Source organism: Buteo buteo, chromosome 3 (genome assembly GCF_964188355.1).
Source record: "Buteo buteo chromosome 3, bButBut1.hap1.1, whole genome shotgun sequence".
Classification (NCBI taxonomy): domain Eukaryota; kingdom Metazoa; phylum Chordata; class Aves; order Accipitriformes; family Accipitridae; genus Buteo; species Buteo buteo.
This window is the reverse complement of record NC_134173.1, coordinates 41,906,157-41,923,912: the sequence shown is the minus strand read 5'-3', so window position 1 is coordinate 41,923,912 and position 17,756 is coordinate 41,906,157. Positions and strand designations below refer to the sequence as shown.

At 38.3% G+C, this 17,756-nt stretch overlaps 1 protein-coding gene across 6 annotated transcripts in view; it reads right to left on the bottom strand.

The window, feature by feature from the left end:
* The window catches only part of SULF1 (sulfatase 1), a 125,746-nt gene that overhangs the window by 81,824 nt on the left and 26,166 nt on the right, over positions 1-17,756 (bottom strand). For all 6 annotated transcript variants that reach the window (XM_075023415.1, XM_075023418.1, XM_075023416.1 and 3 more), the window contains one exon: positions 17,175-17,272. The gene's annotated coding sequence lies outside the window, so the exon portion shown is untranslated. The remainder of the gene's footprint in view (positions 1-17,174; positions 17,273-17,756) is intronic.

The window sequence follows — 17,756 nt, the reverse complement described above, 5'->3', positions numbered from 1 at the left end:
TTTTCCTGTCCTATGGCACCTTACCCTGCCTGACCCAAAGAATAAAGCTTCTAAGGCCACCATAATGGAAAATTAATACCCTTACACGTATGTATATGTTATATTGGAGGTAAAAACTTAATACTTAAAATAACATTTAAAACTAAATTTTATGTGACAATTTCACAAGAAGGAAAACCTAACAGAATTAATACTTTTCTCAAGAACAGAATAAGCTCTTACCCATAGAGGTACACAACACTCTGTAAAACTGCTCAGAGATTAAGTTATGTGGCAAATATTATCGGGATCTTAGTTTCTATCCTGCTTCATGGGATGAAAAGGAGCGTTTAACTGCTTGGCTCCTGCTGTTTTTGAATGAAAAACCAATGCTTCATTAATATTTATCCCTTTTTCTTCTAACCCTACTATACATGCTCTCTTTTGGTGTTTCAGGAAAACCAGCAATTATCACATCAAAGGTCATCAGTCCACCAGGGAAACTTCAATCCTTAACTGGTGGAGAATTGCTGCAGCTTTTGCAAACATCTCAGATCAGGCAAGCAAGTGTTTTCCCTCCTCCGTTCCCTCCTGTGACTCTTGTTGGTTTTATTTAATCAGCTTAGAAGACCTCCTTAGTTTTCCTGTGATGCCATACACTATCCTAGACATCAAAAAGATTTTTATACTGCTGTTATATTTATACAGAGGGAATAAAAGAATAACAATGATTTAACCATGCTGCACAATAGGTCTAGTCTGAAACAGTCTGAAGGACTCTGCTTAAATTTCCCGAAAGATATTTATGTTAAGCTCCATTCTGAACTTATTGGCAACGCTCTCACTTATTTCAATAGTAGCAGTAGCATTAAAGAAAAAAGGTGATCCATGGAGATGAAAATGACATAGATGTTCAAGTTACTGAACAGCAGAAATCAGGAAACCCACTGAAAAATGAAGACACTCTACTCCTGTCAACAGCAAGCATTAAATAAAAAAGGTATAACTCAAACCCCCAAGATAAATCAAGAAACTGTTTTCAAAATAATGATATTTTAAAAAATAATAAATGCTGTGTTGGTGTTACTTATCTTTTGGCTTCATAGCCTCTATGGTTGTGCATTTTGAAAGTTTTTTTGGCAATCCTAAGTCCTTAAGAACATTTATATTTCTTCCAAATAAGAGATAAATTTTCCTAGAATCATATAATGCCAAAGATGAGATGTCTGACAAAGCAGAGAGAGTTGGCAATGTTAAAAATGTGTTTTCTTCAGGGCTGAGGAAGACAGAGTTGTGATGACACGCAATGGGAAGGGCGCTACACTCATCTGTGTTTCCAGCCTCACTGGAGAATAGATGAACAAACATCATTAATTCCGAGTATTACTTTTTTTGGCTCTTGTACCTTTGCACAATGAATTGATTTAGGCAGGTAGGAATCTTGATGCTAATCAAAACATGACTTCAGTGTCATGTAGCCTGCTAGCTTGGGCAGGTTACCTCCACTAAAACAAAGTATCATTCAGTGCTTAAAAAAAAATCATTAAAATAAATCAACACATTTGGCAGAACTGTCAGGGAATACTGCTCCACTTTGTCTGAAGTATCATTTCTTTCTGACTGCTATTTCTGGATCTGATCCTTTGCACAACTCCTGTGGCCAAGTCCCATTAAATAAGAGTCTTTCCTACTTTATGTGTGAAGCTGTGCAGGGAATTTGCCTTCATAATATTGTAAAGCAAAAGCGAATAATTTTATCCAACTTACTGCTTTAATGTAATTAATTAATTGATTGGATTTAATAATTTAATCCATGCTCCCCAGTGCCTCTTTTAAAGATAGAGAGTTGGAGGGAACACTCCTATGTACTGAGCCAAGTCAGCTATTGTTTCTGAAGCATGGTTTTCATTTGATAGGGTTAAAAGTTTGTAATTCTGTGTTTCTCTTCTTTACAATAAACTAATCTCACATCTGTAAGGGTGAGGACCCATCTAAGAAGCCACAGAACCATACGAAGCTGAAATTTCAGCCCTTCCCAGCTCTGCAGCCTTCCTTACCAGGTCACAAGCTGGTATGTCCCTCCTGTGTGAGAGACGTCCCCCGTCATGCCCTACATTATGTAACGGTTTGGGTGAGGATCTGGTTCTTGCACTCATTTTGATAGGGCAGAAGGGGAGAAGAGGGAGACAGGCAGAAGAGTTGGTTCTTCTCCCAGATGACAGAAACACCTGCTGGCTTCTTACTGTGTGCTGGCAAGGTTGGAAACATTGCTGCTACAGCTTTGCATCACATAATTGCCTTAAGTTCCTTGGACACTCTGCTAATGCAGGGCCTCCTCTACAGTTAATTTGCTTAAGGTAAATATAGTAATGTATTTTTTACTGTCTTTTCATATTACTGCACCTACTCCTTGGGTGTTCAGGAGTTCAGTGTGGTTGGCCTAGCAATGTAAACTCAAGAATTAACTAGGAGCATTTTTGTATAGAAATGGACTTTGTTAAAAAGTGACTTGAAATGTTAAGCAATTGGTTTGTTCAAATAGTTAAAATGACTGAACATTTGAGCCTGACTTCAGAACACGAATATTCTCACAGTAAAATACAGTATGCTGAGGAATTTTGCCTACGGCTATGGTATGAATGAACTGAATCATCCCCTGAAAAAGAGACATTTCTTCAGTCTTCAACTGAGCATGTAAAATACAGGAACTGGTATAATATAGCAAACAAGCTGCCATTCAAGCAGTGAAATTTTACTGTTTTGTTTTATGATTAGTGCATTTGGCCACATTGATATTATCAGCTTCTTAATTCCTAGTTACTGCTCTGTTTTAGCCCTGTTAACTTTGGTACAATTCAGATTGATTTGACAGGCACAGTAGAAAGCAGCCACAGAAGCAGCTGAAAGAGTCTCACTCAGGTGCACTGAAAGTTCACTCACAAGAGCTGAAAGGAGCTCCCGAGGCAGGGAAGATGGGCGGCAGACAAGGGACATGTAAAAGGTCTGCCATGTGAAAGCTAAGTATGCCAAACTGCCCTTGAGTTAAATCCTTAAAGGGGAAAAGCAGAGACCACCAAGGCTTTTTTAAAGCTTTCTGTTATAAAAACAGTGACACTACTCCTCTTGGACAAAACCCCACTATCAATATCAAAACCTTTGTCCCATCAACACTCAGCTACAGTACTACATCATGTGTGACTATGAGCTGTTAGAAACACACTAAGGCTCTGAAGCTGCTGCAGAACATTCAACTCTAGGAGAGTTACAAGACAGAAATGATGTACTAACAAAAGCTGCTCTGGTTAGCTGTTTCAGGATGGGGTGATAAGCACTGATTTTCATCTACAAAGAAATGATTCTGAGCATAGTACCCAACAGATCACCTCTTTTCCTGAACTACAGTTCTGCAATGGGGACACCTTGAAGATAGACTCGTTTACCTGCTGGATACACTTAAAGTTTCTGAAGCTTTAGAGAAAGATACAAGCCTGCTTGTGGCACAGGGGCTTCTGTAGTCAGAGCTTTCTTTTTCCAACAGGCTGAGGAAATTCAGTTGAATACAGTGTCTGGATTATACCACTAGAAGGGCAGAGACGTTACAAAATACATTGGGTTTTCCATTTCAATGAATTTATAGTATGTCTATAGGCTAGCACAGTGAGATAAAAAAGAAATGCCCCCAAAGCTTCATGTGAGGTAGAGTATTCTTACTTACTGCCCCCAGGCACTGCATATTGCAAGACTGCTGCTTGTCTAGATACAAGGCCGTGACTAACTGATGATTAATTAGCTTAACTTATACTCTCATCAAATTCACTACTTTTATAAGTAATTTCTTAAATGACTTAACTCATGTAGACAAACTCGGGCAACTATTGACATAGTTCAAATAATTCAACTTCTAGCAGAAAGGCTCAAAGAAGTACAAGCACACTGAAGTCTTACCAAATGTCCTTAATGAAGTTTTTTCTGGGGCCACAGGCAATGGATTTTTTTGGCTCCACAGAGCTTTCAGAATCTGTTCCACATGGCATGTCTTTGGTCCTTGTTTTGATAAGAAAAGATTAAGGGACTTGCCCAGGCAAATACCAAGACATGGTTAGAACTACCTGTATTTATGGGAGTTCCCGATGCATTTAACAGACAATACTGACACTAGTGTCTTTCTCAGTTTACGCAGTGTCTTAATTTTGCCACTGTTTACATTAAATGTCTAGGAAGTTTTGGTCAGAGTCTTGTCTACCATTACAATCTAGAAATACTTGCTGTACGTGATTGTTACCATCTGGGTCAACAGGGGTATATGCTGCCAAACATCAACTACAAATAGATCAGACTGTATCCTAAGGATAAACAGAACCATCCCAATATAACACTTATTTACCTTGCAAATTGTGAGGCTTAATTAATTAATATTTTTTTAGAAAGTTCTTGATGATAAGTTGCTATAGAAATTAAAAATGTTTGCAGTCCATAGAAACCTTTGCTTCAGCACAATTAAGATGCTTTTCTTGTTACATTTTCTCTAATTATGTTTCAGTCTTGTCCATGGATCTTAGTTTTCCATTGTCTAACAGCATGTTTGAGGTTTCTGGATTTCATTTATACACAAGCTAACATTATAGTTTCAGAAACTCCACTACTTGAAATAGGACTTTTGAAAAGTAAAAATAAGAAATGAATATATGATCATAAAGAAACGGGGGAATATCCCAGAAGTTTATTGTCCAGAATTCCCTGCTTTTGGCAAGGCAAAATCAAGGGCAGCTAAGAACAACTTCTTTTGGAAGTGCCTCCATCAGGTATGGAAACAGCATGCTTCAACTGCACCAACTTTCACAGCCATCACAAACCACTAAGATTTTAATAAATCTGGGGCTAGGCTTTTAAGATTACTGTAGAATATATGTGTCTCACTGTAATATGAAGAAAGTACCTGTGTATGAATGTTAAAAGTTTGGAGAAACTGAAAGAATCAGTGCTGGAGCACTATGTCATGCCACAGGCTTTCAAGAGCTGCCTAGATCATAGTGCCAGTGTCAGACTAGGATTGATGCATTAGAGTCTCCTGATGTGAGGTACAGTCTAGAGATGAATACACATCCTTACAATCAATCTCTTATTGACAACTTAAAAACTTCTACCCTACTAAGCCTAAGTAAGCACTAAAACCCCCTCAATCTATAGATATCCAGAGTGAGGTTTGGAACACATGGACCGCTCTGACTGAACACAGGCCCGTGCAACTCCTCCTGGCACTTCAGAAAGACACATTAGTTAAAATAAAAAAACCTGAACAAACTGCCTGAAATCTTGTAGCACTAATAAACCGCAAACTCCTTTTCTAGGAAAATGAACCATGGTGCAGAAGCAACCGCTTCACTCCCCCCACCCTTTGTCACCTGCCAGCCTCAGGGTTGCCATCAATGCCAGCTCCACTATGGGCTTGGCAGAGCAGCCTTGAGCCCAAATTAATAAAGCCCAGCTGGATACAGGTTGACACCATCAAGACCCTCTGTGTTTCCCAGGGAACTGGCTTACCATGGAGCCAGATAAGATTCATATGGGCTTATTAACTCCAGCTCTGTGTAATGCAAAAGCAGTTGTACTGATTATGGAGTTGAGATGCTCCTGGAAGCAGTGTAGCCACATTGATGTGGGTCTGAGCTTCAGCTAATATCTGTGGCATGAATAATCTGCAACACATTGATAATCAAGTACTGACTGTATCCTGCTTCTGAATGGGTGCACAACCAACATACCTAGTGAGGCAGTGCTGAGACAGAATAATTTAGGAGCTCTGAGTCTAAAAGAAATTCAAACCCTTCCTTATTTCTAGGCTGTCAGTAACTTGTTTTGCACAGAACAAAACTGAATCTTACTATTTAAAGGAATGAATTTTATTACTTATAGTCAGATTCACCTTCATGCACAGGATCAAGCACAAAAATCTATGAATCACTTCAGGTCTGTTTTGATGACTTGTCAGTGTTTCTTAGGTCTTAGGCTGACCCTCTCTCGAGGTATGAACATGTCCCTGAGGATTCCACCCTGCTTAGTACTAAACAACTTCTGAAGGTGATGAGTGCTCTTACTTTATGGTACTAATCATTATCTGGAATTGTTCGGACTCTACAGGACTAGCTCTCTAACTTCTGGTTTCAATATTTTCATTGGAAATGAATAAGTGTAATTGACTTATGTAATGCTTAATGGGAATTAGCATTACTAAATGCTTATGGAGCACCCTGAATATCTTAATTATGAGAAAGATACTCTAGAGTTACTTGCCTCATTAATACAGGCACATATATACCTTTTGTGATAAGTAAATGCACATAAAAATAAGTTAGCCATACACTGAATTTTAATTACTCCTGAGGGCCACATAACAGAATAGGTTGGAATTTATTCATATTAATATCACAGCAGTTTTAATCCAATCACCGTCTTTACTTCACATGTACATCTGCATCTACTTAAATAATTACAGTGGGTGGAATTCGCCCCCACATTTTACACACCTAGATTTAATTCTCAAAATGTTGGTGTCACTACAGGAGGTAAGTGTCTAAGCTCCCATGACAGTCAGAGGGGAATCTAGTCTGTACAGTAGGGGAACCTGGAAACTATTTAGCTTGTCCAGATGCAGCTCTCCAAGCCCCACTGGCTGTATCAATTAAAATGCTATTGCCTATAATGGGAGATCAGATATTCACACACTAACAAACACCTACATCTAGGTTTCTGAATCCTACCCAGTAGATCAGCTAATTGGTGTCATTTCTGAGCTATTGCCTAACATGTTTTACTGAAAATATACTGAAAAGCACAAATTTGAAAGAATTTTAGGATATAATCAACCTACTACACATATATGGACTAAAATCTCCCTGGAGATGTTCCTTTGAGTTGTACTTAAAGATACAACTATTGTACAACTACAAAAGATACAGAGAAAGAGGAAGAGAATGAAAGAGTCACACTGGGGAGGGCTTCGTAGATTTTCATGATTTCCCAGCTTATGTCTGGGGAGTCAACGATCACCACAACAAAACAAGGCTAGAGATTATATCTACGTCTTTATCTATATCTATCTACAGGCACACACACACACACACACATGCATTATTTTCCTTTCTTATACATGCATTTAGAACTCAGCACACTTATTTCCTCATAAGGGTACAGAAAGAATATTAGTGTCCTATAATCTGCAGCTGGGAGGAAAAATACAGGCTTGTGTTCAGAAGCATCAATTGTAATCCTGAATTTTAACAATATAAGCCAATATAATACTGTTGCCTTTGGAAGAGTGACACTGACATAAGACTTCACTTGCAACACTAAAAAAACTTGCTTACTGCTTTTCCTTATGCTTTAGGGAAGCTGTGCCTGAGTACCCAGTGCTACTGTGAGAGAAAGCCTGGCAAAATTTTGCCTTCTAATGCTTTTTTACTTTCTCCAGAAACCTAACGTACCATCATACCTGACAGTGCCCTGTTCCCCTTCCTCTGTTCAGCTGTGCTAAGCAAGTTAAGGAAGTTGTCCAGATCCCAAATTTTGCTGTGAAGAGCTCGGGGGCAAACTATATTGCATTTTCAGATCATATTTAGTCTCATCTCCCATTTGCCATTTTTACATCCTCCACAGCTTTCTACAAAGATAAAAAGGCAACTGGGAAGATAATAAAAAGGAAAAGATTCAGGGAAGTGTTTAAAGTTAGGGAAACTTTGATAAGGAAAAATGTGACGAGAGGAAAGTGAGAAGGGAAACAGTGAAACAAATGGCACAGATGTGAGAAAGGCATGTCCATACACAAGTCTGTGCTGATTAAGCTAATCAGGATCAGTTAAACCCTTGCATGGACACTTCTGGGAACTGTGACACATATGCGAACAAATGAACCATCTCTAACAGTACTTGGGTCACTATAGCATGGACCAATGTGCTTTTCAGCAAGCATGCAACAAATCACATCAGTGCCCTTTCGGAGAAACTTAGGAGCTTAACTTCAGAAGAGCAATTAAAATAATCCATACCTATCGTGCTGCACAGCTTAAGATACCTAAAGTTCCTTGGAGACCTAATGCTAGGCTTCTGGGTCTGCTCAGTTGTCACCCTGTCTTTGTTGCACTAATTGCCTAAGATCCTGCCTTTTAGCTAAAGCTGTTTGGGAGATGCAAAACAGGCATAAGTCTCCAAAGGAGCCCGATTTGTGAGGCACATACTGGCCGTGGAAAATTCATGGGATGTTGGGGATCTGCCAGAAAACTGGAAGTCTGAGCTTTGAGCCCTCCTCCTCATGATGACGTCTGGAGCTCCAGCTCCAGTCCCAGGAGAGTTCCTCAGTTACCAGGCAATGGTGACAAAAAGTTCAGTCTACCTCTCCTGGGAAAGCTGCTCCAGGCAAGATCCATATGCTAGGGAGGAGGAGGAGGGGGCTTGGTTCTGCACATTAGATCACTTGATGTGGGGACTGAGTGCTGGCATTCTTGAGACCTTTCTGCTCTTTATCAAGTGGCAATTTTGGGATAATGTATAAGCAGCCAAGGAGCAAGTACTGAGACCAAGGACATGACTTCAGGCTCCAAGTATCTGCTTCCCAGAGAAGCCTGACTGTAGCCCTGACCTAAGTGTCTGCATTTGTGCAAGAGACAGACATTTAGCATATCCATCGCTTTGGCATCCCCTACAAGCTGTTTCCGTCCCCTTGCTCAGATCCCAGTCTGGGAGAAAAAAAAATCTACCACACAGATTGCAGGTGTCTGATAATACTTAGCAAATTCTATTCCCAGAGCATCATAACCTTAACTTCCTTTGTTGCTTTTTGCCTTAGAGAACAAAACTTTTCTCCGAGCATTCTTCACCACTAAAATGTACAGAAGAAACCATGTATAGTCTGTGAGTCTTTGGGAAATGTCAGGCTCCCATCTGAGCAGCTTAATGCATTTTCTGATTACCTATTAAAGATGACTCACAACATTGTGTACATCTTGGTATTACATGACTTGCTTCATCACTCAATAACCCAGGAAGGAGCCAAGAAAGCAACTCTGCTCCTGAGTTTCAGCTATCTGATCAGGCTTCCATCCTTAGGACCGATGCTTGCAAAGTTTCACAGAGGCTGTTGTTTTTTATAACTGCAGTTGTAAGGCTAGTATGACCTACTGTACATAAATATATTTTTTAAAAAAATGTGCTTAAAAACAATAAATATATAAATGATTCTTTCAATTTCTTTTTATGATCAAGAAGAAATTTGCTACCTAGGTAAAGTCAGCTTCAAAATTGTTTGCTATTTAGCTAAAGGCATAAAAATTCCTTCGGGAGGTCTGAACTAAATGAAGCTATAGATTTCAGAGCTGGAAGTCTAATAATTCCCTCTGCTGTATGCTCAAAGGCACAGAGGCCTCTTGGGCAGAGGCTACAGTTTGCCAAATTCATTGAATGAATGCTAAAAAGACCCTGATCCACTCAAACACAGAAACAACTTGTCATTCCTTGCACTGTCAATACCTGAAAACACGTGACCTTTGCTGCTGGCAAAGTAACATCTTATAGCCCAGAGGTACATTAAATGAGCTTAACGTAGAATCAGTTTGACACTAACATTAATCTAGGGCATGTGGACTTAGGAGAATCACAAATCTTCTTTTATAGCTTGAAGCAGGTCAAACATCTCCCTTTATAGAAACAGCATTTGAGTTCACACAGCTAAAGAAAATACCCATTATTTAAAATAAACTTCTCTAAGACATATACAAAATATTTTATTTAAGTAGCTGCATTCTATCCTGCTTACTTTTTCTTTGCAGTTTTAACAGCACATAACATTCTACTCCTCACTAAACTCTCGTTTAGTTTGCTAGCACCAATAAAATTCCACATCCCAGAAATGGCTGCATTTCAATGATGGCTGAAATGATCCCTCTTATTTTCTTCATATAGTGAAGTAACAGTGTTACTTGAAAATGTATTTCTTTATTTATACTTACAGAAAAGACATAAGTCTGAAAAAAGTAAAAAAGAAAAAGTCAGTGAAACATAAGAGTCAGAAATCTCTTCTATTGTTATTTAGATAGAAGGCACACAAATTTCAAGTTTGTATTTTAAAACTCTGATCTATGGAAGTACTTTGTTGCTATTCAATGTACTGATCAAGAATGCACATAAACAGTTGTCCTGCACTGAAAATTCAGCTTGCAAAGTGACACCTTCTTATTCAGCAATATTTGCTTGGTGAATAACAAACTTCAGAACTAATCCAACAGCAAAAAAAGAAGAAAAGTTTAGTCTTTTTTTTTCCCCTGTTATCTCATTCTGGCCAATAACATTAAAAAATCAAACAGGTTTTTATGTCACCTTGTGTGCTAACTCAGTAGTTAATTACATTCTTGTCAGATACAGTGGGGCAAGTCCTCCAGAGGTAAATGGCTTGCTCAGCTGTTATAATGGTGATAATCTAATGAGTAACTCTATACAGGGCACCTAAAGTTTGTAGCCAGCAAATCTTTGCTAAAAGAATATGTCTAATGTAGCCTATATACCTTTAGTACTAGTGATTTATAAGATAGAAGCTATGTTTGTAAAATTGCTTGCTAGACAGCAGAAGCTGTATAACTTTAATACACTCACTGTAACCATCATGAATCACAGAAGACATGGGAACCTTATGATACTGGTCTTAAGACAAAGTTGCACATTAATAAAAATCACCACAAATTTTTCAGAATTCTGAAAGCCTGAATATAACAATTCTACCTTTTAAATGTTCCTGGAATGAGACAGATCCACTCAGCTCTCTCTCATCACCTTTTTTTTCCAGCAAACACTTATGAACATCCCTGTGCCATCTATTCCAGGTAATATCCTTTGAGTTAATAATTAGATCTTTGGTGCTGCTGCATTTCAGCATCATGCTTTGCCTCTGTATCACCTCTCTTTATTTTGATCCCAGCCCATGCCATGTGTGTGATACAATATTCAGACTGGGAGAAAAGTCTCTCAGCAGAGACCCAGCAGAAAATTCTGGTGCACGTGAGAATCAGACCATGCATTCAGAAGGTGGTACAACAGCACTTGGTAGCAACTAGAAGGGAAATCACAGGGAAAATGTAAAAATCAGCACCCCGTCAAAATATTCTCAAAGTACTTCTCTTCGTTCACGAGGTTAAAAATTAATCATGATCTGGTTGAGTACCTTGAGATGTAAAGGCCATCCACTATGTTTATTCTGAGCACCACAGAATATAATTCTGGAAAATTAAGTGTAACCTAAGCATGAGGCCTTGCAAACACCATTCACCACTTCCATGGCATCATGGCCTTTGGTTAGGATATTTGCAAATTTATCTAAATCACAATCTGAATTCAAAGTCCAAGTTTCCATAGAAAAAACATATTCTTTTCTTATGGTATTCTGGATGATTTCAGTAGTTATGCATAGTTTTAAACATTCAGGAACACACAGTGTACATGATGGTTTAATTTGGTACTATTTAAACTATGAAAAGTTGTGGGGAAGGCCTCCTACCTAAAAGAAAAAGTTAATGTGTGTATAAGAATCTAAAAATGCTGGTGAAGAATGTTTTCATTTCAGTTACAATTACTGTGTCATCATATCTTTATTTGCTTTCAATTAGTTGCATGGTTGAACATCGTCACTCAGTCATGTCTCCAGCTATTTATAAATATAGAATTAATGGCTATAAAAACCTGCTTTGTTAATAAGTGGTTATATTTTATTGCCTTAGTCATCTTAATTTACATCTCACAGGATTTCAAAATCCCATAGAAGCTCTGGATCTGTTGACTGAGGGGTCTGAGAACGCCTTCAGTGGGAACCCGCGTGGCCTGCAGCTTCCAACATCAGTTCCTAGAGATAGACATGCCCACTGTGCGATACACGGCTGCTGAGCCGTGAAGCCTGGGATTTCTCTATGGCATTTATGAGCATCCCATTACCGCATTATCCAAGCACTCCGTAATCTTATATATATCTATTTCCACAGCTCTCCTGTGAGCTGGTGAAGCAATGTTTTCCCTCCGGGACTGACTGTAGTGCTGTTGTACGGGAAGTCTTGACTGGAGCAAGGAGGTGAGACTAAAATCCTCTAAATACTAGGTTAATCAACTAACTAGTGCACCAGCTTTCACACAGCAGCGTAGCACCGAAGGAGCTGAGAAGGGGGTTATGACTTAGAAAACCTCTCATGTACACCTCATCTCTCATCTGTACACACTCCCATATATTAAGAACTGCAAAACTGGCTGGAAACCCATGCATTTTTCTTCCACATGAGGAATAAAGTGTAAAACATGGTTGAGTTCTTCCCCAGAAGTGATATCCTCACTCTCAACATTTCTTTAGGTGAGAGCCTGCACTTCACTAGTACATAACCTGGTTGCTTGTCAAGACCAAAACCTACCAGGCCTTCATGTGACACAGATAATAGGCCATTTTCTTTTTCTTTCTGGGAACAGATTGTGGAGGCGGTAGGGAAAATGATTATAACTTGAGGCAACAATGAGCAAAGAAGTGTTGTCTTAGATCTGTAAATCTGCAAGGCAACAACAAATGCTGGGAAGTTTTCCCATTAGTGTTTCTTGGCCCTGAGTCAGTAAGCTGCTTCATTGCTATGTCAATAGCACATACACATATATAAACACATGTCCAAGTGCTTTTCTCACTGCAAGTAGATTTAAGCAGTTGCAGATATGTCATTTTTTTCTAGATGACCAAAAAAGTCCTCTGTGAAAAAAATGTTAATCTTATCCATATACTTCACTCAAAAAGCATTTACAGTTTTAATGTTACTGTATCTCACCACCCATGTCACATTAGGCAGTTCTGTTTGTTTGTGTGGTTTTGCTTTAGCTGTTTTCTTTTATCATTCTGGTCTTAACACATAAAGCCAGGAAAGAGTTTTCTTTTTAGTATTCTTTTTTTCCATTCCCTGACTATATCTTCATTATAATCTTAATGATGCTATAGGTGTACTTCCCAATAAAGACATTTTGCATTTTTTTGCAAGAAAAACAGTGAGATACTTCTGGATCAAGTTACTGGCAGTAGAAGTGTGTCGCTGAAAAAACGCTCCATTCTTCTTAAATATCCATTTGAATGGAAATATTTGGAAGGGGTAGAGGGAATAATGACACATACAATTCTTTTACAAAATCCACTTTGAAAACATTCCTTACATGAAATATTAGAAGTATTTTTATCACACTATGAGTGTCTTATTTTGATGCCCTTGCACAGCACCAATTCTTCATGAAGGCATGGTAATACAACTGAATACTGGATAGGAAGGAAGTGACTTGGCTCTTACAGGAAAAAAACATCACCTGAATGTGGGAAAAGGTTCATAAATACTTCCAGAGACTGGCATTTTGAAAGCTTGATCTTGAAGTCTTAAGAGTACACTTATACAAAAGTTCCTGCCTTCAGTTTGGTCCAGGCTGGGAAGGAAGTTTTTTGGATCTATTTTTCTCTTGCCTGTCTCTCTTTTCCTGAGCATACACTCAGCATACTGCCCACCAAACTGCTGACCGCCTGTTCCTCATTAAGGCATGCAGTGCGGAGAAACATGCCGGTAAGAAAACCAATGAAGCAACCCAACCAGCCGCTGAGAACCCCTTCCACTAAGTAGCAGGAGGAAACGAAGGAGAAAAACCTCATACTTCCTCTTTGGAGCTCTGCTGGTGTGAACTAATTTACTAGGGATGAGCAGCCACAAAGGCAAACAACTGCCTGTTGCTTCATATAAGTGACATGTGGTAGGTTATGAATATACTAAAAGTGAATCGCAGAATCTTCACTTTCACAGCTTCTAAAGGGAAAACTCCAAGATCACAGACTTTCTACTGTATTGGTAGGCTGTAAAAACTCCCTCTGGATCTTAATCAATGGAGCATATAGAAAAACATAGAAAAAGTTTATGTGTAAGAGGGTGATGGAAAAGAAAACCAAATGAAAAGGGCACTCATTTACCAGGTCAGATCTGTAATGTACTGTGGGCAAGAAAGTCACAAAACAGAGAGGAAATGAAGGGGCAAAATTGTGTCTCCTTGAATATCTCATTTTATCAGCTATATCTATTGTAGTTAAAAGCCATTGCCTAAAAAGCATTTAGGGGGGCACCCCCTTATCTTTCAGCTAGTAATCCCCTTCTATGTAATCCTCTTTTCCAAACCGAGAAGCTTGACAGCATGAGAGGAAAAAAGAGTTGAGAATGAATCAGTTTTGTTTCCAGAAGTGGAATATACTAATAAAATAGAGCTAAAGTCACTGATGGCAGAGATCACTTGGGAGGGATGCAGAAGCAAATGGCTTAGCACATGATCCTTGGAAGGTAATCTTTGTGTGGGCGCATGTCAGAACATGAATGTGTATGCAACACAGAGATGTACCTCTGTGTCAGAGGATTTTTCCCATGGGACTTCCCTACTTCTGGTAGGTATTTCCTTGTGACCTTTTAGCAGGAGAGAAAGAAAAAGCCTCTAGACAAGGAGATCAAAATGCTTGACAAGATCCTGGCTAGAGAAAGGCTGCCTGATTATAGATTCAGCATGACTTGGCTGCATCCTGTGTAGACAACTAATAACAATGAAATATCACAGCACAGAAAGAGGAACCCTACAAAAAGTTCACAGTTCTGCTGTACGCCTTCTAGCAGGACACTCAGCGATACCTTCTGCTGATAGACCGGTGACTGTGCCCTCATTGTGCATACAGTAAAATCAAGGGTGATGCAGTGAACTGTAAAAAAATGCTACTTGCACTTGCTCTATGTTTCTGTTCCCCAGCTTCCCAGCCTCTCCTAACAATCTACTGCCTGTTGGGAATTTCCAAGTTATCCTGTGAGACCCATCTGACCATCTACTCAGGTTCCTTGCTTGGAGACACCACTGGTCAGCCCAGTACTCTTGACCTATCAATCCCTCATGCAGATTCACTTTCCTAAGCCCTGTAACCTGGAGTGAAATGCTGTAATGCAAGCCTCTCCAGTTCTTGTTTCAAGATCATGCTCATTTCAGATGAAGTGAAATGGGTTTTTCAAGCTCTTACACTTCCCCAAAATAAGCTGGGATCCAAAAGCCTGTTTAGGAGTGGGACTGGGATATGCATGTGTGCAATAATGAAACTACATTTCTAAAAAAACTGACCCCAAGGGTTAAGTTGTATTCGACTTAATTAACTGAAGTTGGCTTTTGGAATGTCAGTGGATAATATGCCAGGAAAGTCTTTGCACTGAGAGTGTCATTAATAGATTATATACATAAGAGACATGATTTTTAAGCTTCAGGTCAAAAAGCCACCTTTTCATTTTCCTTGGAACTTTCCAAGTATTTTATCCATGCTGCAAGTGATAACACTTTATTTCATAATAAATATTCTGAAGGCATTCCTAATACTGACAAATATGAATTACATTTATGCATACTTCACAGTTATAGTTTCATTGTATGAGATACCATGACCCTAAATCTACAGAGAAAAAGTATGTTTATAAATTTTTCTTGCGAAATGTCTCTACAACAGCAGATGATGTCAATGAAGAGTGAACCTCTAAAGTTTCAGGTTAGATAAACAATGTCTAATTTTTTTTTTTTTTTTAAATATTAACCTTTGGATCTGCAAAAATTGCTTGGAAATCTTCCAATGTAAAGTCCTTCATAAGATTATTTGTGCTTCCTGCCTTTAGTAGACTGGAAACATCACCAAAATGATCACTTGTCATTTCATTGAATAGAAGTGGAAGGTACTGCAAATAATAATCCAATTCATTCTCTTCAACAAAAGCAAGATCATTCATCTAAATCATATTCTTTCATTACTTCCACTTCTGCAGAAATCTAAGGCATCATTATCTTGGCCCTACTCTAGTTAACTGCTTTAAGAGCAACCTAGGAAAAATATAGATAAACCTATAGATAAACCTAGTAAAAATTTAGATGAAGTTCGGAGACAACGTTAGGATGGAACTGGAGATAATGACTAGATCAATGGTATAGGACAGCCTGGATATCCATATGTTGTATGCAAACAAACAATACGTGCTTTATATGGCACCAATATACAGCCACGTATCTGGAGGGAAAATAAAGCAGATTGAATAATCTTATATTAATTCTAATTGTTATGAAACATCATCTAAAGATCTGGTAATTTAAATATTCTGTAATTAAAATAAACTATGAGCTAACATGTCAAATAGTAACTGGTTCCAAACAAAATTCTATACAGACTCACACGTGAAATAAACCTGATGTATACCAGCTGTCTTTCATTACCAGTAATGTCTTAATTTTAAATCCAAATTTACTTCTACCACACATATACCTGCTATTAAATCACATGCATTTGCAAATTGTTTAACCAGAAATATTTTATGTAAATGAGGTGACAGAAAATAATACAGATGAGGGAAAAAATGAATCTCAGTGCATTTCAAGCTTCCTTCTCTGTGCTCTATCATGTGGGTTTATATTTTTATTTGTTAAGTTGAGATGTATGATTTGATACTCAGCCTAGTGCCGTAATTCCCACATCACAAGGTCACCACACAACTTGCTGTGACCTCCTAATTCCACCTAAAAGTCAGCCAGGCCTTGAAAGCACATTACTAGTGCAGATCTTTTGGAATTGCTTTGGCAGAGTCACATAAGACAGCTTGCGTAGTGTTTTTCTTTACCATGACCAGCTGCATAGAGTGAGATTAGCTTCAAGTTTTCATAATCGTCATGTTCACATAAACAATGGAAAATTCCAAACCATTACTTTTTGCTTAATGTATATCTGTCTCTGCAGGAAAAGTGCACTTTAATCTTGGCACAACTCAAGCCTATAAAATATTCCTTTTCATAGGCTCAAGAAAGGCATACATTTTGCTCACAGGATGTTATTCAACAACCACAAAACATACAATTTCTGGATGTCTTAAAAAATAGAAAGTTAATAGTAGCAAACGCTGGATTGAGACGCTATCTGTGTAATCATTTACTGCCTCACTAAAATGTTAAGGGTCCTTGGGTTAGTCTTGAGCCTTTAAAGTTTGGCAGAATAGATCCTCCAGAAGATTTACTACAGCTTAATTATTGACCTGACATAATACTTAGGCTATGTAGCACATGCTGAAGGCTTGTTTGGTTTAATTAATTACTGAATAAGCATTTTATTTTTGTACCTTTGAAGATTTCCTGCAGTTAATGTGCGTTGGTTAATTTTCATAGCATTGGACAGAAGTCTGTATGTCTTGCTCAGTGAATTTATTATAGGCAAAACCTGCAAAAAGGGGAAAACACATTAATACTTAGAGCTGCTAGGAATCACACATTTAAGTTGTAACACAAGCTCTGTTCATGCTGGATTTAGAATTTGTTTGCAAAACTAAACTTATTCATTCCTATTTACTTTGCTGAATCACTCTGAAGAACCAAGTTTATCCATGTCTAATTACCTTGCTTACAAGTCAGCAAGCTGCCATCGTTAAAATAATTGAAACATTAGAGAGCACACATTAATTTTTAAAGACCCTGACTTCCTTGTGTTTTGTTCATTATTAAAGTACCTATCAATGTGTACCTGCTTTTTCAGTGCATTAATACAGCCAAGAAAACTTAGAGCAGATGTTCTTCTACATGAGAAAAAAAAAAGAATAATTTCTACTATTGTAAAATAACCATACAGAAATGATAAGCTATATTTTATTTAGCTGTCAAAATCAAATGAAAGTGCTTTCCTTTTGTATTCCTTGTGGGCAAGCTCT